This window comes from Ursus maritimus, unplaced genomic scaffold, assembly GCF_017311325.1.
Source record: "Ursus maritimus isolate PB19 unplaced genomic scaffold, ASM1731132v1 scaffold_18, whole genome shotgun sequence".
NCBI classification, from domain to species: Eukaryota; Metazoa; Chordata; class Mammalia; order Carnivora; family Ursidae; genus Ursus; species Ursus maritimus.
Window position 1 is genome coordinate 46,474,413 of NW_024424230.1, and position 20,020 is coordinate 46,494,432.

Consider the following 20,020-nt stretch of genomic DNA (forward strand, 5'->3'; position numbering starts at 1 on the left):
AGAAATGCAGAAAGTAACTTGACTGCCCCAGACTGGGGCTTCCAGGGGCACCTGGATGGCTCAGTTGTTAAGCATCTGCCTTCGGCTCAGGTCATGATCCCAGGGTCCAGGGATCAAGCCCAGCGTGGGCTCCCTGCTCAGTGAGAAGCCTGCTTCTCCCTTTCCCACTCCTCCTGCTTGTGTTCCCTCTCTCATTGTGTCTCTGTCAAATAAAATCTTTAAAAAAAAAAAAATTGGGGCTTCCAGAGAAAAAAGAATCAGTTTTTCCAAATGACTACCATACCATTTAATTGTACAGATGTGGAAATAACGCTACGTCCTTTGCAATTATCTTCTGCTGGTGACAGAAAAGGTGCCAAGGAAATGGGCTGGTGGCCTGATGTCTGTTTAGAAAGGTATAGATCCAATGGGTCCGGGGATGGCTTCCGTGTGGGGACCCTCCACACGATGTGGCGTCTCCATGCGTGTGAGGCACACAACTGCTTTTTGCTGACATCTCTGCTAGATGCTGAGTAGCAGAAGGACGGAGAGAAAAACTCAGGCAGTTTTAAATCCACTTTAGTAGCTGTAAAGATGGAGATTTTAGGGTGACACGGAAATGTGCTCTTTATATGCCTTAATCATGCTCGGCCTTGGGACATCTCATGTTCTTGTCTTCTCTTACTTGAATGTTCACGGGCAGGGACGATTAAACCCAGCAGGTGCCCACTAATATTTGCTCATCTGATTAGCTGTCCACTCACCAAAAATGACACAGACTTGACAAAAGTCTGTTTACTTTGCTGACTGCTGACAGTCACACTGGATAAATAAAGCACTAAAACAGATTTTCCAGGTCTGAACTATGTCACCGAAATGGATCAAAAGGACTGGAAAATTGCAAAATCTCCTCTTGGCTCTGGGCCATGCAATTACAACCATACGTTACCATTTGCCTAATTTCTAGAGTCATCGTTGACTGACTCGACACGAATTTCCTGAGTCCCTATCCTGCTAACCGATAATCACAGCGAACACACGGACGGTTACAGTGTGCCGGGCACAGATCTAAGCACTAAACATGAACTAATTCACATAATTTTCACATTAACCCCACACAGCGGGTGTTCATACTATTTTTATTTTACAAACGAGGAAACCAAGAGTCAGAAAGGTTTTACTTGACTTATAAAGTACCCCAAGTCACACAGGTAGTGAGTAGCAAAGCCAGGATTCAAACAGGGTCCTGGGATCGAGCCCTGCATCGGGCTCCCTGCTCAGGGGGGAGTCTGCTTCTCCCTCTTCCCCTGCCGCTCCTCCCTGCGCATGCTCGTTCCCTCTCTCTCTCTGTCTCAAATAAATAAAATCTTTTTTAAAAAAAATACGATGTCAGCATTCCGACTCTACCGTTTGAAGCACTCGTCCCATCTTGCACCTACACCCGTCTGCACGGCTCTGTGGGAAGAAAATGGTGTCAATGCCAGAAAACTCAGATTCGGTTGGGATGCTGGGCCCCAGAGGCACGTCGAGGCTCGGGTTCTTGGTTTCCTCAATAAAGGGAAGACAATAAAGTCAGCCCTGCCCCCATCAAGGGTGTTATCAGGAATAACTAGAAGAACACATGGGGCAGGCCTCTGTAAAACAGAAAACACACCCCAAGACACGCCAGTCTTGGGAAGCCTCCGGCACACAGCACGCACTTAATAAATACACACAGAAAGGACAGTCGGTTCTCCTTATTTGCAGATTCCGTAGCCGTGAATTCACTGACTTGCTAAAATTTATTTGTAACCCCCCAAATCCCTGCTTCCCATGCTTTTGCCGTCATTCATGGCCATGTGCACCGGCAGAGGAGGGAGAATTTCAACCAGCTGAGGTGACAAGGCGAGGTGCTGCCTTCCTGTCTCCACTCTCATACTGTAAACAGGTGTCTTTTTCGAGGTACTTTCAGCGCCACATTTTTTGCATTTTTATTGGTGATTTTACTGTTTAAAATGCTCCCCGCCCCCACCCGCCTGGCAAAGAATTGAAGTGCTATTTAGTGTTAAGTGCAAGATGGCAGTAACGTGCCCAAGGGACAAACATGTGTCTGAGAGAAGCTCCGCTGGGGCGTGAGCGACTGTGGGCTGTGCATTCAATGTTAATGAGTTAAGTGTCTAGTAAGGTATCTTCACACAGAAACACACAGAAAACAAGGTCACGCACTGACTGACTGACGAAAATCAGAAAACCAGAGGCTCCCAGGAGCCCACCTCTCCCTCCCCCTCGGAGAGACCGTCCAGCGCTCGGTGCCTGCAGCTAGCTCGGCATTCACGGAGACTTGACGACTTCACAGAACAGGACTACCGCAAGACCCTTGAACATAGGTCTCAACTTTGGCGGGGGGCGGGGGGTCTATTTATACATGGATTTTTTATTTATTTATATTTTTACTATACCGTGCTGTAATTTTATTTTCTGTTCCTTACAATTTTCTTTCTTTTTTTTTTTTTTTTTTTAAAGATTTTATTTATTTATTTGACAGAGATAGAGACAGCCAGCGAGAGAGGGAACACAAGCCGGGGGAGTGGGAGAGGAAGAAGCAGGCTCATAGCGGAAGAGCCTGATGTGGGGCTCGATCCCATAACGCCGGGATCACACCCTGAGCCGAAGGCAGACGCTTAACCGCTGTGCCACCCAGGCGCCCCTCCTTACAATTTTCTTAATAACATTTTCTTTCCTCTTGCTTCCTTTATTGTTAGAATTTGGTATATAATACATATACAAAATGTGTGTTAATTGACTATGTTATCAGTAAGGCTTCTGGTCAATAGCAGGCTATTAGTTAAGATTTTAGGGAGTCAAAGTTATATGCAGATTTTTGACTATATGGGGAGTCAGCGCTCTTAACCTCCACATTGTCCAAGGGTCAACCGTATAAGCCAAAAATGTTATACTAAAAATTCATTCCTGTAGAGTAGAGGCAGCTAACATAGAAGGACAAAGTTGGGGTGCTGAGCTCTAAAGAGGAAATGTAGAAGTACTTGGATCAGCCAGTCTTGGCCCCCTCTAGGTCTCCGTCCATAGCTGAGAAGCCTTTGACCAACATTAGCCCCAGTGTGCAGGAGCAAGAGCTCCCATCCTTTTGTTCCAACATACATGCAGCTCAGGAGTGCACGGCAGCCTCACCTCTGGGCCTCTGCAAGGTCCCTTCTAGTCCATCTGAAAGTCTACAGCTTGGCCCCTATAGGAAATACCAAGGCCCATCTGGAGGCCATGGAGTGACCTCACTCCATTCCACTCCTGCAATCCTCCAGCCACCCGGATCTGATATTCCTCCAATCCAGACTCAGCCTCAGAGAGTGATTCTCACCAGAGTCTGACAGCATCCAAGGTGCGGAGCCAGAATTCAGACTCAGCTCTCCCAGTCATCCCGGCAGCCCTCCAACAACTCAAAATGGAAAAATCAGCATATATTCTTACACGGCAGCACCTTTTAGAAAGCATTCAGGGAACACAGCAGAGGTGTCAGGCCATTCAAAATCCATTCTATGAGTCATTCAAATGCCAGCAAGAAAAACGGCCTAGAGGATAAGGGAACACTGTTGAGTCCAAACCTAAGACCGAAAACTAAAAGCTACTTTTTTTTTTTTTTAAACCATAGGGGAAAGTGTACAAGCCACCCTATGAGCCTGGGGTCCTGCCACATGGAGACCAGATGAGGCCAGCTGCCCCAGACAGAAGTGCTCTTGTGCTTCTCCTCTGACCTGAGGTTGAAGGGAATGGAAATGGAACTCCCAGCTCTGGACACGGTTACACGAGGCTGAGCTAGCTCCCAGCGCAAGTGGGAGATGCCAATGTTAATAAAATATCACCTCAATTACTTTTGCCAGGGTTATAAAAAGAAACTGGAGACTTCCTCCCTTGGGCATCTTCTGCTAATTGCCATTTATAAAAGTTCTGTTTGCTAGGCCTGGAATATGCATTATTTTCCCTTTGAAAACAAAAAGAAACTTCTAAAATATCAATCAGCATTCCAAATGGCAAAGTGATTTGTTTTCCAACTCACACTCTCCCGGATCAGCTCGGGAGTCTGTCTGAAATGCAGGCATCTGGTAACAATTTGTGACAATATAAAATCAAAGCTGAACTCCTGTGTAAATTTTTTTTTTTTTTTAGCCCAGATTTCACCAGCCTGCACATATCTTATCCATTTCCTTATATTCCAGTCTTGACTTTTATTTTCCTGGCTCCAAAAGAACTAGAGTCACACATAACGAACGTCACACCTCTTAATAAGCTTTATAGGCTAAATTCTTTCCAGCTCCGTGAAATGCAGCTCGCAAGGAGGGTGTATCTAGATTGGGCGACCGGACTGAAATATATCATTCCCATCTCTTCCAATCTGCCTGGCCTCAATTATTCACTTGCATTTGGAGCAAATAGGGCTGAATAAACAAGTCTGGTGTAATCACTCTATCTACACATAGCTGCTCCCCGCTGACACCTCCGGAGTCAAACACGGGCTGAATCGGTAAATGACACGAACATCAGCGTATATTCTTAGACAGTGTAAGTGTCGAACAGTACGAGTGTCAAGAAATACCACCCGGATCCTCAGACAGAACGCGTTTTGCTCAGGAAGGGTCACAAAACTTGTTTGGATAAAACGGCGCACGTGTCAAAGGCAATAAAGCACCGTAGCTCTCCCGTAGCGTGGTCTCGCGGGTGAGACAGGATCCCTGCTCTGCCGAGCTCTACGTGACTTGGCGGGAAAACCAGCTCCCCAGACTTCAGTGCCCTCGTTTACAGGGTGATGGCAGCCCCTCCGAGATATGCAGAGCACCAGCAGACTGTAAGGGATGCAGTAATCACATCGGATATTTACCGAGAACGATGCGCCAGGCACTGTGCTGAGTGCACTACAGAAATCACTGGGTTTAATCTTGGCAGTCATCCTGCGAGGTGTCTTGATTATTACAGGCTGTTTCCGTCCTCTTTACAGATGAGAGTGGAGTTCCACGGGGATTACAGAATCTCCCCAAGCTCACACCCAGGAAATGGCAGATCTGGGATGTGAAGCGATTTCCATATGGCTCCAGAGCTCAGAATGTCAATGTTCCGTAAACATGCCAGTAGGATGAAAGACACCAATAAAACAAGAAAAAGATGTAATTGTGCTGAAATATTAACACGGCATCGCGACCTTACTCTGAATCACGGGGCAAGTACAAAGTCACCCTGACCCTGCTTCCCTGTTTAGCTCCTGCAGCCGACCAATCTTAGAGATTCGCAGCGGCGGCTCCTTTTCTCCTGGAGAGCGTATCTTCACCCTCCACATTCCAGATCACTCAGACCTCAGCACCCGGCAACAAGCTGCAAATATGCATAAGCTCAACTAGGAATTGTTTGGAAAACCTTAGGGTCTCACTCAAGGATATATTTTTCTTTGATAAAAATAAATGATGGGTCTTTAACTAAAATTAAATGAATAAAATCTGACAGGGTATTTTTTTTTTGAAATTGATACACTCAATATTTACCTGAAAAGATAATTATTAGAATTTTTAGGCCAAAGAACTTGGGAACAAGCATAAAACTTCAGATCATCTCTGTCTAAGCAGAAACGTCCTTCTCCGCGTTGGAAGAAAAAGGAAAATGCATCTTCACTCACAAAGTTATTTATGACCCTACAGATATGTCACTTCAAACTATCTGGGGATTTTGTAAAAAGAATAAGGTGGGGGGAGAGGGGGGCACAGAGACAGTGAGAAGAAAGAGGGTCATCTTCAGGTCTGTACTTTTTCTTTTTTTTTTTTTAAGATTTTATTTATTTAGTTGAGAGAGACAGCGAGAGAGAACATGAGCAGGGGGAGGGGTAAAGGGAGTGGAAGAAACAGACTCCCCGCCGAGCAGGGAGCCCGATACGGGGCTCAATCCCGGGACCTCAGGATCATGATCTGAGCTGAAGGCAGATGCTCAACCAACCGAGACACCCAGGCGCCTCTACAATTCTTCTCTTTCACCTCATAGCATTGGATCATGCCCATGCCCTCCTCCCTACCCCAGGGACAGCACTGCCATCCCATCAATCCACACACTAGAAATCAGAGTGTGTCCCTGGATGCCCCCATCTCACTCACCCTCAGAGCCAATCCATCTCCAAGCCCTAAACCCCTGTGGGACCCACCCACTCCTTCCCACCGCCATCACCACAGCCCTCACGCAAGCGACCGCCACGTCTTTTCCTTCCCGGACCAGCCATGGACCCTGGTTTCCTCCCTCCCACCTGAGGCTCCCCTCATCTCATCCTCTTCCACGCTGCAGCGGCACATTATTTCCAAACTGAAATTTTGGAAATGAGTCCCCCCAGATGGAAACCATCTGATGGCTTCCCGAGCACTCTCATGGTGACAGTCAACATCCCCAGGGCGGCCCCGAGTTCACCCGCTCTTCTCACTCTCCGTGCTCCGGACGCCGCCCTTCGCCTACTTGGTCCAGGGCTCCCAGGCTGATCCTGTGGTCTGCTCCAGTCCTCCACGCCCCGCTAATTGCTCATCCTTCAGACCTTAGTTCAGCGGGCACCCCCAGGAGCCAGCCTTCCCCCCCGCAGCTGGGTCCGACCCACTGTGGCACTTATGCCAGGCTGCAACAGGACCTAGGACCCCCCTCCCTGTGCAACACGCACCACAGCGGCCATCTCACGCTTGCTGCTGATTATCCAAGTGTCTCTCCAGCTGGAGGTAAGCTCCACGACAGGAGGGACCACCAAGTCCCCTGCAAGTTCTGTCAATTCTATTGCATCTGGAGTCCATCACCCCCTCGCCATCGCCACCCACGGCCCGGCCAACATGTCTCCTGGCAGGACACTTGCCTGGAGGCAAGGGCCTCACAAATGTCCCCCCACGTCCACGCCTGCCCTCCTTTGGTCCGCTTGCCTCACAGCTCTCGGTGGGCCCTTCAAACAGAAGCCAGAGAGCGCCACTCCCTTGTGTGGCGCTCCAACGGCTTCCAACTGCAGCTGGAAGACAGTGGACACTCCCCACCGGGTTCTCCAAGGCTTGGCGGATTACAGCCCCTGCCCAACTCTGGGGCCTGAGCTCCCTCTGGCCCGGCATTCACCATGGTCCAACTACCCCTGCCTTCTTTGTCTTCCTTAAACACACCAACCACCATGTTTCCATCCCGGGGCCCTAGGACACATGGTTCCTGATGCCTGAAACCCATGGCCCATCTTAAGTGGCTAACCGCTTTCTCATTTAGAAAAACCTTCCCCGGCCACGACGTTTAAGGGATGCTTACAGACCTCAACGACTCCCTCCAGGGCACTCTGCAGAATGTGCTTGATGTAATTTTTTATGGTTGCTCTTTTTTTGCCCATCTCCCACGTTAGAGACTAAGATCTAGCTATGACGGCAGGGACCCCCATCTCTCTGGTGCCCCGCGGTACCCCCAGTCCTTGGCACGTGGCAGAACACTTCCAACACGCCTGTTGGAATACTCGAACAAACTGCTAAGATCTGCAAATAGAGGGAACTGCAAAATGCCGAAGGAGGCAGGGAAGATTAACGTGAAAGGGACCCCTCAGAGCCACGTCTAGAAGCTCACCCGATAGATGTGGGGGGGGGGCAGAAAAGGAGGGATACGCCTAAGGCAGTCATGTGGAGCCTCAAACCTGAATCGCCTGGGTTCCCAGCAAAGCCCCCACACCAGGAGAGAACTTCCACTGATTCACACTCGGATAAACGTGTTGAAGCAAAATCAAAATATGTCACCGAACACCAGACACTGTTTACATCTTCCCGGAGGTGCAATAAAGCTCGACACACAACAGGCTTTGTCCACGGCAACAACGCTGTCCCTAAACTCGCATGGACCCCAGATGCACTTCAAGGGCCTTCAGGGACAGACTGCTGGTCCCACCTCCAGAATTTCTGATTCAGGATGGCTGGGGTGTGGCCTGGAAAACTATTTCTAATGAGTTCCTAGGTGATGCTCGTGCTCCTGGTCCAGGGGCCACACTCTGAGAACGACTGGTCTACAGCTTTGACAAAGAACTGACCAAAACCAGAACTGTTCACCAGAGAGTTTAGGTTTCCCACCCCCCAAATTCCGCAGTGCCCCAGCCTCCTACAGACACGCCTTCAGGCTGTGCTCTGGGATGTCTGTCCTTTCCGACAGACCAGGGACAGGAAGGCTGGTCCACATGGGCGAGGGAAACACCCTAACACAAACTGGGCAGCTTCAAACAACAGAACTTTATTCCCACAGTTTAGGAACTAGATGTCCAAAATCCAGGTGTGGGCAGGGTTGGTTCCTTCTGGAGGCACTGGGCAGCTTCAAACAACAGAACTTTATTCCCACAGTTTAGGAAACTAGAGTCCAAAATCCAGGTGTGGGCAGGGTTGGTTCCTTCTGGAGGCTCTAGGGGAGAGTCCTTCCTGCTTCTGGCTCTTCCTGGCAATTCTGTGGCTTATAGATGCATTGCTCAATCTCTGCCTCCATCTTCCCTGGTGTTCTCTCGGAGTCTTATGTGTTCACACGGCCTTCGTATGAAGAGGCCAGCCCCTGGCCTCCAGGCCTACCCAGTCCAGTAGGTCTTAACTAATTACAGCTGCAAAGACCCCATTTCCAAATAAGGTCAACATTCTGGGGCTCCACGTGGACCTGAATGCTGGGGGACACGATTCAACCCAGTACACACCTCAAGAGCTACAGAGGTGGACTTCAGAGATCACAGGTAGTGCTGCCACCGACCTGCACCCCTCAACCCATGTCACGATGACAAGCTAGCGTCACATGTCTGGGATGGTCAGAGGCCCCGGTGCTGCCCCTGCGTTCAGGCCTCCACAGCCCTACGCCAGCTTCATCACCAATAACCCCACCTCAGGGAGAAATTTTCAAGCCTCCACGAACCTCTGGACACTCATCCTAAAATTCCGCATGTGTAAAAGTAGAGGAATTCCCTAAAAGTGAAAATTTTGGATACAAATTCGTCTTCCTGAAATGACAACGAGGATGCCAAAGGGTTAAAAACATACGGAGGCACTCCTGTGGTCATCCTCCTCCCTCTGACCTGCCTCCAGCTGTCAGAAATGCAGCTCTGCTCACACTGCCCCCACTCAAAAGCCTCCATCCTTGCTAACAAATGGAGCTCACGTCCACACTTCAGCACCCGGTGTACCAAGCCATCACGCCGCCCGCAGGCCCAGCTCCAGGGTCCTCCGCAAGACAGCTGCTCGCTCCCATGGCAGCAACAACGGGCCTGACCTCTCTTGCTACCCAGGAGCCCAGCTGCCCTGGGCTCTGCTTCTCTCTCCTGGAGGGCAGGCGCTGGTCCCACTGATCTGTGAACAATGAAGCCACTTGACTGTGCACACGGAGGCATGTGGGTTGCTGCCAACCCAACACCAAGCCACACTGGGAGCCCTGGACAAAACCGCAGCTCTAACTCTGTTTAAAGAGAGGAGGTGAGGGCCACATGCAAAGGAACCTATGAACAGTGGGGGGACGAGGGGGAGGCCAAGTCACAGAGTAGCATATAACGGATTCCATGGTCACAACCACATGGGCCCGAGGGGTGCCCCAAGGTCCCTCACCCTCGAGGGGATATCCTGCTTAGAAAAGGAGGCCGGGCAGGCAACACACAGACCACAGAACGAGGACTGTGGCTTCTGCAGAGAGAGCGAGCAAAGGTGCATCTTCTAGAATTGTCTCTGGAGGGAGCAGTCCCACATGTGCCCAGGGGCAGCTGGGCACGTGCCTGCGTGTGGGCCAGACCAGCTGTCGCCCTCAACCTCACCACTACGCGGTTCTAAGGGTACAGTGCTGAACACATGAATTCAGCCCTCCTCGCTTCCCCGTCCCTGAGACCTTTATTTTGGCAACGGAAATTGTCAAGACTCCAGTGTAAATAGGGGCGAAACGCAGGGCCTCACGGAAGGGGTACTGTTTTCCTTCACCGCTCTGATTTTACTTTACTATTTACAAAATTAAAACAGTGCAGCAAATTATCTGTTCAGTGCACCATAGCATGAGCTCCACCAAGGCAGACAACACCTCTCCAGTTGGTCTTAGCAGACCCCGTCAAGTTTCTCAACAGACCCCGTAAGGCGCAGGGCAATATGGAGTGGATTTCACACCTGTTACCTGACCGCTCACCTACCAAGGGCCACACCTCCGCGAGGGGCTTCATGTTGCATTCTCATTTTAGGGCTTGCAATACTCCCCAAAAGGCAGGCATTCTTATCCCCATTCTACAGATGAGGAAGTTGAGGTCCAGAGGGGTTAAATGCAGCACCCGAAAGTGCCGTACATGGCAGAGCCTTCCGACTCCAAAGTTGGTCTTTCCAGTCTTGACTCTGTTCACCCAATTAGCTGAGGAGGCGGCCGAGCAGCCAGGGGCAGGGATGCAGGAACCAGCACCAAACTCGGATTCTGGAGCAAGATGTTACTGGGGAAATTTTCTACAAGCAGGCTTCTCGGGCCTGTGCCAGAGCTTATCACGTGAAAATCAGCATCCCGCCTGCTGAGAGGTGCTGGCCAGCCAAAACTATGGCACAATATTTCTTTGTACTTCAACATACTGGATACAGAATTCTGGCTCTGCCACACTCACAGTTCATGACCATGGACCTCTTCGTTCTTCATAGTCTGGACTTCCTAATTGATAAAATGACTACCACAGCTCCTTTTTGAGAGGACGTGATGAACTAATCTATAGGAAAACATTCTGTAAACTGTAGAGCCCCAAAGAAGCAAACAGAACTTCTGTCATCAGATGCTTTGTTTTGTGATGGGTAAATCGAGTCCCTCAATTACTACCCACACGTGACCCTGGACGTCTGTCATCTTCCTTCTTCACTATCCCCCCCCCACAAAAGCAAACTTTGTTCGACTCATTAAATGTAATACTTAACGAGAACCACCTTTCACCATGTGATCAACCATTTGTCCCCTAGCATGCCAGTGTTTGTCCTTAAGCAAGACTACAGACTTGGCCTGTACTCCAGTTTGACATTCCCCACCCTCTTCCTAAGACAATCAAAGCAGACGTTGGGTTATAAGCATTGGTTTTATAAATCATTGGGTTAATGAGTAAAGTGCTTTAAAATAAAAATCCATGTGCTAGGCATCTTTGGCATTCTCAACATTTTCCTACACTCTTCTTGAATGGTTTGTGGTCTCTCATGGAGTTGAACTTAGGTATAAGTACACCGTGGCCTTTAAATCAAGCACAAGCCCGGGCCCTCTCAGGCATACACACATTATCACAATATTCCAAGTCCTAAACTTCTGGCATTTGCATGTGCCGCTTTACAAGCTTTTTAGTCTTTGTAACTAAATGTGCAGCAATAAACTCCAAACCGCATTAATGATAACCCTGTTAAATATAAACGAGTGTGCAATTATCCAAAATGCTAACACAAACAAAAAGGGGGGAAAAAAAACCCAGGAAACTCTGATTGATTATATGTTCTTGGAGGCTTTTAAAAACCAAACAAAAATAAAAATACAACATCAGATAGTCTGTAAAAGAGAATAATGGCTAATATTTTTATGATTCCTACGCGTAATACGAAACGGTCTGTTTGAGCTCCACAGTGTCCGTGAAAAGCTTGGTTCTTAAACTGCACATAGGCTGAAACTTAAGGGGGTCCGATCTTTTTTTGAGGTGGAAAGTAAGTGGTGGTGACCTTTGGGGAAATTCGCAACATTACGTGAAGTTGCTGATTCGTATAAAAACCTCTGGTTTTGGGGGCGCCTGGGTGGCACAGCGGTTAAGCGTCTGCCTTCGGCTCAGGGCGTGATCCCGGCGTGATGGGATCGAGCCCCACATCAGGCTCTTCTGCTATGAGCCTGCTTCTTCCTGTCCCACTCCCCCTGCTTGTGTTCCCTCTCTCGCTGGCTGTCTCTATCTCTGTCGAATAAATAAATAAAATCTTAAAAAAAAAAAAAACCTCTGGTTTTCAACGGTCTTCCCCTGATGGTGACATTGTGCACAGCCCCCCAAGGGGAGAATGGAACCAAACGATGTGCGGTGTGGCCTTGATACACGCGCTGGTAAACCAGCTCTCTAGAAGGAAGAAAAAAAGAAAAAGAAACGGAATCCCTGACCGGTAAAGTTGACGGATTCCCGGGGCGTAAACATTCCCATCAGGACTGATGTCAGGTTATCAACCAGCTCAGATTCCCCCGTTGGTTCTCTAACCACGTCTGCAGGAGCCCGCCATCACACACCGGGTCTGCCAGAAACCCACCTGGAAGCCAGAGAAACCAGAGTTCAAATCGTAGCTCCAAATGCCAGCTGGGCCTTAGGCAAGTTCCCTGCACCCCTCCAAACCTCGGCCTCCACAGCTCCGAAGTGGATAGCACCCCTGCTCCGCACGATTGCCGCACAGGTGAAGCAAAGCCACGCACGGAAAGCACACAGGACGTTGAAAGGCACACGGAACTCCATGTGTGTTCCCTCCCCTCCCCAGGGAAGGGGAGAGGCAGACCCAGGTGGGATGGGGGTACAATTTACATCACCTGCACCTGTTTCACCCCCACGACAGGAACATGTTTCTGTTCCAAGTAGGGAGGTTCCTTATTGCACAACTGAGGAAGGAGGTGGTACGGAGGCTGTTTTACCAAATAAAGGGTTGGGGGTGACCGCTGCATGAAAATAGAAGACCTAAGAGGCTGGAGGGGAGGCGCCAGGATTATCAGGGGGGCTTTGAGGACCAAGGTGCCTGTAGAGTTTTAAGCGGTTTTGCCAGTGTCTTGGGATCAAATTTCCCTACTGACAGTCAGGGAATGTGGGTTTTGCTTGGCTCCGTGGGCGCTCTACAGAGGGAGCTACTCCAGTTTGCCGAGAACCAGCCCCAGATCATCACCAACCAGCCCCCAAGGGGCCAACAACCTGGGAGGGGTCAGGGCCGGTCTGCACACATGCACTGGGAGGGAAGAAAGTCAAGGCCGGGAGAGGGTGCTCAGTGCCAAACATGAGGGCTCTGCGAGGTGACGGGTCAGAAAGGAAGGGGCACCTGGTGGGAGGGTAGCTTCTCCCATGGAGAAGCCTGTGAGGGCCAGAGACTGCGGTGCCCTGTGGAAAGCCAGCACAGCGTGGACATGACGGCGGTGTGGGGGCGGGAGCGGTTGGGGGGGTGGGTGCAGTGGCTGCCAGAAGGTAGCCACATATGAAATATAAGGAATTTGTATTTCACAGGGTCAGACATGGGTCTCGGAAAGTTCTCTCTACCAGCCACGGGGAGAAGGGATGCGTGGGTCCCAATAGAAGCCAGGAGCCTCCAGAAGGCAAGGAGGGTGAGGGCGGCCAGGGAGGAAGCAGGGGACCAGGGCACACGTCCCGGGTACAGAGTGCAGGGCTGGGGCAAGGGGTCGCACACGTCTCCTGGAAGAAGCCACAGACGAACCAGCTTAGGCTTTGTGGACCGTGTGGCCTCCGCCACAGCTACTCACTGCTGTTCTCGCAGCACAGGGCAGCCAAAGACAATACAGAAATGAGCGGGTGTGGCCGCTTCCCGGAAGATGGTATTTATAAACAGCCCATGGGTCACAGTCGACCGACCCCTGAATTGGGGGAAAGGGATACAGAGGGAGAAGACACAGAGGGTCCAAACAAAGGAAACACACCCAGGAAGGAGGCAGCATTGTTCCCATTTCATGGATGACAGCCTCGGCACAAAGGACGCGGCGGGCCGGGGCCACGAGCGGCGCCGGGGGTGCCAGGCTCACGCTCCTATTCCCCGCGATGTGAACCACCCTAAGGCACTTCGTGAAGCAGCCAGCAGCAAGAGCCAGAGGCATCTAGACGGGGCTGAGAAGAGTTGGGGGGGGGGGGTTGATGGACAGGGCAGGCACTAGGCTACTGGAGCCGCAGGAATCCTCACCACCCTGGACTGTCCTCTGGGCCCTCGCCCACAGAGGTCCTCCCCGAAGGACAGAAAGGCAGAAACCTAAATAAGGAAACCGCGGGGCTCACAAGGCCCTTAGGTCATGTAGGCCACCCTCGGCCGGGCTCAGCCGACGCCAGCTGAAACAGCGCTGATGAGCCTGACTCAGACCGCGGCGCGGTGAGGCACAGACTCCGCAGCCAAACTACCTGCGTTTTTAAATATATTTCTTTAAGATTCATTTATTTGAGAGAGAGATAGGAGAGAGCATGTGCGTGACCCCAGCACCCTGGGATCATGACCTGAGCCCAAGGCAGATGCTTCACTGAGCCACCCAGGTGCCCCTAGACCACCTGCATTTGAACCCAGCCCCCCCCCCCATGTGGACTCCCGGGACCCTCCGCTTCAGAATGGGGCTGATGCAGCCCTACTGTCTCGAGGTGGTTGTAAATACAAATTTGCTTAATCCTTGTAAAGTGCTTAGAATAATGCCTGGGACGTTCGGTAAATAAAGTTTGGTAAATAAGTGCTTAGAATAATGCCTGGGACGTTTGGTAAATAAAAATACCGTGTGTCAAGGCACTGAGCCAGGTCCCACAAGGGCAGGCATAGCGTTCCCACCTTGGTGGGGGCTCAACACAACAAGTTCACCTCTAAACAAGCACTCATCACTAGAAAAACTGGTCCATTTGTTATTCATATCTCCCAACAGACACGGACCACCTTTCGTGTCTCTCTCTCGTGACTCTCATCAGCGAGTCATCATGTTCAACGTTCGTTGAATAAATGACACAAGGCCGTGAGTCCCCAACTAGAATTTCCTCTACTACCTGCCTAACAGATAACAAAGTACCTAAAGTCACCCTTCGCCCACTCTGACCTTGGATTCCTGCCCCTCCATGTTGGTAGGGGGCTGGTATCCACGTCTACAAAGTGCTTTGCAAAGCTGAAGGCCCCGGAGCAAGAGAGGAGGTCAGTACAGATCTCTCTCTCAATGAGGTGATGTTGGTTGGGGACTGACCAACTCACGAGGCCGTGGCTTCCAGCTTGGATGGCCTCCTAAAGTGGCCAGTCCAGTTATGACACCCTCGCTGCCAGAGGGAGCACAGCTGAAGGTGTTTGGAAAGTTCTCCCTTACACCAGGGGAAACCCACTCATTCCTTCATTCATCAGCACATGTCCCGCCAACTGGAGCCACATGGAACCTACTCAATGCCACTTCTACATCCGTTCCAAGGTTGGGTTATCTACACGTCCCAAGCTAAACACGCCCTGTCCTCAGCAGCAGGCCCAGGACCGAGGCGCTCAGAGCCCCAGGCCAGGAAGAGGGGCTGCTCATCTATCCCAGCCCTTGAAATCCATAAGGAAACCGAGGCCAAAGGTATAAAGCGACCATCCAGGCTACCAGGCCTGGCAGGGGCTGGCCCAGAACCCAGAGTTGCCAAGTGCTNACCGGCATTCCTGATTCACAACAGGTCACCTCACCAGGCCTCACCTACCCTTCCTTCCCAGCGTGCTTTAAGGGCCACCTGCCAGCCCCAGGCCCCTCTCCCCACCTAACAGCTCTCCTTCCCATGGGAAAAAGTCCATGCAGGCGGAGCTCCCCAGGACAGCTGTGGGGACATGGTACACAGCCATGCTGCGGCTTCCCCACCCCCCTTCCAAAGGGCAAAAGGTCAGACTTGAACTAGCTGCCCTTTCTGGGCACTTGCCAGCGGTGAGCAGGCTTCCGATTTATTTCCCCTTCTGAGTTCGCCCACAACATAACAGCCTTTGTGAGTGCAAAGGGGAGGGCAGCGGGTGAACCTCGGGCCACTGACCTCAGTCCCTGGCAGGGCACGGCCTCCGCTGAGTCTTGGGTAAGCGTCCTGATCAGGGCCTGGCCTTCCTGGGACTGCAGCTTTGGCCTCTGTAATTCATGTTGCTGGAAAGATGGCTTAACAGTAACCTGGGTTTGCTTATTGCTGGAGGAGATCAAAGTCCTGTCCGAATTTCTAAACTCCAGACGGGTCGGCTGGCTTACAACAGGAACACAGAGTGGTGACTGCCTGAAGTCACAAAGCAAGGAGGGGACAAAGGTGAGGGAAAGCTTTCATCTTCCTTCTCTTCCTCTGGCTGGAGATCTCCTGGTCAGCCCACATAGTGCTTTTTCTTTTCAGTGAAGACCGGGACTATGGATTCACCCCAGTAGGAGCAAGGCAGAGGGAGGGGTGCTTATAAGCAACAAAGCTGCCTGACCTCTGCCCCAACGTGACCTCTGCCCCAACGGGCTGAGTGACCTTGAGCACATTGCTTAACTCCGAGACCCGCTTCCCTCTTACAATTAGAAGCATTACAGCAGCCAGGCAAGCCTTCCTTCTCAAAAGGCTTCCCATCTGCATCCCACGCAGCTGTTAGAAATGCAGAATTGAGGCTCTCCCAGACCTGCAGGATCAGAATTTTCCCATTTTTTTTTTTCAAGGTCCCAGGGGATTCTAAAGATATTTACATTTGAGAAGCCCGGATATAAAGCATTTGGGACAGGCCCACGCAGCAGAGTCAGCCCTCAATTACATAAGCCCAATTCACACTTGAAAGGGCCCAAGGCTCTCTAGAGGAATCAGACCCAGAATGGCTGATTAACTTGCTCAGGGTCACGCAGTGGCTTTAAGATTTGAACCCAAGGCTTGGGAGTTCTTTTGCACCACAGCCCTCTTTCCATGTATGAACTAACTCTCCATCTGTAAGGCACGAGGTTATCGCAGGTGCTCTAAGAAGCAAAGCCCTCGTGTTTAATTAATTCCCTGGTCCCCGTGCAGGGTCCTCAGTCAGGCCTGATGGCACACACGGTTCACCTGGGCTCGACTCTGTGCTCTGGGCGGCTGTCTGCCATTCAGAAGCTCGAGGAAGTGGAGCAGCCCAGGACTGCTGCCAGCTGCTGCCGGACATGAAATTTCTAAAGTAAAAGGAAGCCTTAAAACACACCTTATAAATTTACACTCCCTTTCACCTATTAACGCCTTCCCCATGCAGCTGGGGCAGCCCAAGCACAGCACACAACAGGGTGTAAGCTAGAAGGCATCTTTTTGGCTTCCCACCTCGGACACCTAGCCAGAGAGCAAACCCCAGCATGTTGGCTTCCCCAGGCTGGAGTCCTGTGCATCAGGCTGGGAAGAGCCCAGGCCCACAGGACTGGGTTCCCCAGATGTTCCAAAGGAGACATGAGCAGAAGCAGCTGGGGGCCCAAACAAAGGTTAAACGCGGTGGGGGAGATGACGAAAGAGTGGAGAATCATACCAGTATGACGGGCCTGCTGTATCCCAGACCAACATTTCCAGCCCACAGCTCCAAAATTGTTCTAGGGCCTACCACATGCAAGGCGTAACCATACAGTTGACTGGCCGAAGAAAAGATGGAAGCCTTAGATGTCAAAGATCTGGGTTCTCATCTCGGCCAGCGCCGGGCCTGTGAAACCACCTACATAGGCTGTGCAGATTCAACGAGATAGAGGCCAAATGCCCAGCCCTGAGCACAGAAATGGGGCCTGGGCACAGAAAGTTTCCTCTGACGTATTGCAAAGGCTGGAAGTCCGAGCAATGACTGCGACTGGTTTTACAAGTGTCCAGACGGAAATAACACAAAAGAAAGCGTTTCACGATTTCAGATCGAGAAATTCTGGTTTTTATATATTCATAACAAACCCAACATAGAATATCTCAAGTTCACTATAAAAGGAAGATTTCAGGTTAACTATGGCAATGTCTTCCCAGCTTTCATTTGTATATGAATCATCTGGGGATCTTGTTAAAATGCAGATTTGCCCTCTAGTAATCTGGAGTGGGACCCAAGAGTGCACGTTTCTAAGAACTCCGGTGAAGCTCAAGTTCCCAGAGCCCACGATTTTGAGCAGCAAGCTTCGATGGCATCCCTTAAACAGTAACAGACACATCCAAGGAAGGTATAATTTGATTTAAAAAGGACATCCCAAGAGAATATCCATGAAGTAGTATATGGAACCACTCTGGCTAGTGGGGTTTCTTAAAGGGAGGCACACCTGGGAAAGCCAATGGCGTTCTTGTAAATCGGCCCTGGGCCCTATTCAAATGAGTTTGTACTCTACATCACATGGTCTAGGCAGGTGAAAGTACTCTTTAGCGGTCAGAAAAGCAGCACGCGTCTGACAAAATTCGTCTGACAAAATTCTCGAAAGCAGCATGGTGTCGAAAGAAAGCATCCGAGAATATTTCAAGTTCATGACCACTCCAACAGCTGTGGCCAAGCTAGACTGTTCAAGGCCTTTCTTAAATCCCTGTTTGACCCATTTACCTCCTCTCTGTACATTAAATTTCAGCTGTTTCTGTTGACAGCTGTAATAAAAAAAAAAATGCCTCTACCCAGTTGCCAGATATGGATAATTCCTAAGTAGTAAGACAAATGTGACTGTCAGGAAGCATTTTCTATTGACTGACTCATCTTAACAAGTGTGCTGGGGGGTGGGAGATCCATAAAACATCCAAGGGGTTCATATTTATGGGACTGGAGATTAAGTTCTGGCTATTCTTTGGATCAGAAATACTAACACAGGGGCGCCTGGCTGGCTCAGTTGGTGGACCATGCAACTCTTGATCTCGGGGTTCTAAGTTCCAGCCCCAGGTTGGCTGTAGAGAGGACTTAAAAATAAAATCTTGGAAAAAAAAAAAAAAGAAAAAAAGAAAAAGAAAGGGATAGTAACACAGAAGATCTTCCATAGCCCCTGCAAGGAGATTCTTAGAGACAAAGTGTGAGGTAATCTGATCTCCAGCTGCTGTTAGCACAGGAACACATCTGCCTACCCTGAGACACAGGCCAGCCTTGCACACTAGCTTAGAATAACATGTATGTTTATTACAATTCCTGTCATGACCCTCTGGCCTGGCTGGGCTTACGCTCAAACTATAGAGTCATTAAGAGCCAGTGTGTGATGTCAAGCGGTAACAGCGAGCTGCCCAGAAACTGCTGAGTATGCACCAATCACCCAGAAAGGAAGGGATTCCCCTCCTGTGCACTTGCCCGCTAATGGGGAGATGCGTGCTCTGACAAGAAATACCAGGGCCAGACGGTCACCTGTGCCCAGCATCGCTAATTCATCCATGCAATCACGAGGCTGCCTCTGTGTTCCACACCCCGCCCTGCAGCCCATGTGCAATCACACTGTTAGTCTACACACCAGGCAGGTCATGATTTCACCCTTTGGGTAAGACGACGACTCAGAGCAAATTTCTGGAGGAGCCTGGCTTGTTTTTCCCCATCTGTCCGTTGGGGGAGGAAGTGAAGTTTTCCAATAGGCCCCCTTCTTACTTAGGCCAGAAAAAATGCCTGAGCTTCCAGAAGAGTAGTACAGGAGAGGGGTTGTAACAGAAAAAAATGTTCTCCTTTCTCATCTTGAGGCCTGCAAAATGTTTCCATTTCGGAAGGGGAAACTGAGGCCCCCAGAGGTTACAATAACTGAGCCAAGGCGAGCCCGTGCGATAACTTCATAGGAGGCCTTATTAGCTACCAAGGGAGGGTCCTCCCTCCCAGGAAACAGGCCTGCATTTCTCTACTGCTCCCCACGCAGGTTCTTCTCCAAACTCTGGTCCCACTGCTGACACAGACCTAATTCCCAACTGTCCTTTGAACATGTTGACAAACTCCAGCCATTTCCTTCACAATAAGCAAATGTCCAACATTTCAGATTTCTGCCAAGATGCCTAAAACCTGCAGATAACTTAAGCTGGCACATGCAAGCTTTTTAACTAACTCTAGCAAATTCATCTTGGAATGGAGAAAAATCCTCAAGCCCTATTTCCTGCCTGTCCCCAAACTCCAAGGCCCGGCGCAAGGAAATGTAAGGGTTTTCCATTTCTTAGGAAAGCAAAAGGAAAACGCCAAGTGTTCCTGGAACACGGCACTACTTTGAGGGCAGGCAATAACTCCTCTCAGGAGGGATTCAGCGCGTGTCTTCAAGAAGCTCAGGCTCACACGCGCCAATCAGCCACCAGCCGGACCCACTGCTGGACTTTGCGCCCCGCCAAGTCTTGTCTGGCGTGGGAAGAGCGCGCTTCTGGGTCTGGACAGGGTTTCTATAAGTTCGTGATCTCCTCTTTGCAATGGGAGGTTTGGGTGCGGCTTTTTAATGGGGTCCAGCAACCCCCAACTCCGGACTC

At 50.4% G+C, this 20,020-nt stretch overlaps 1 protein-coding gene across 1 annotated transcript in view; it reads right to left on the reverse strand.

Moving 5' to 3' along the window:
• Positions 1-20,020, reverse strand: part of CABLES1 (Cdk5 and Abl enzyme substrate 1) — a 120,754-nt gene that overhangs the window by 99,623 nt on the left and 1,111 nt on the right. The gene's annotated exons all lie outside the window — the stretch shown is intronic.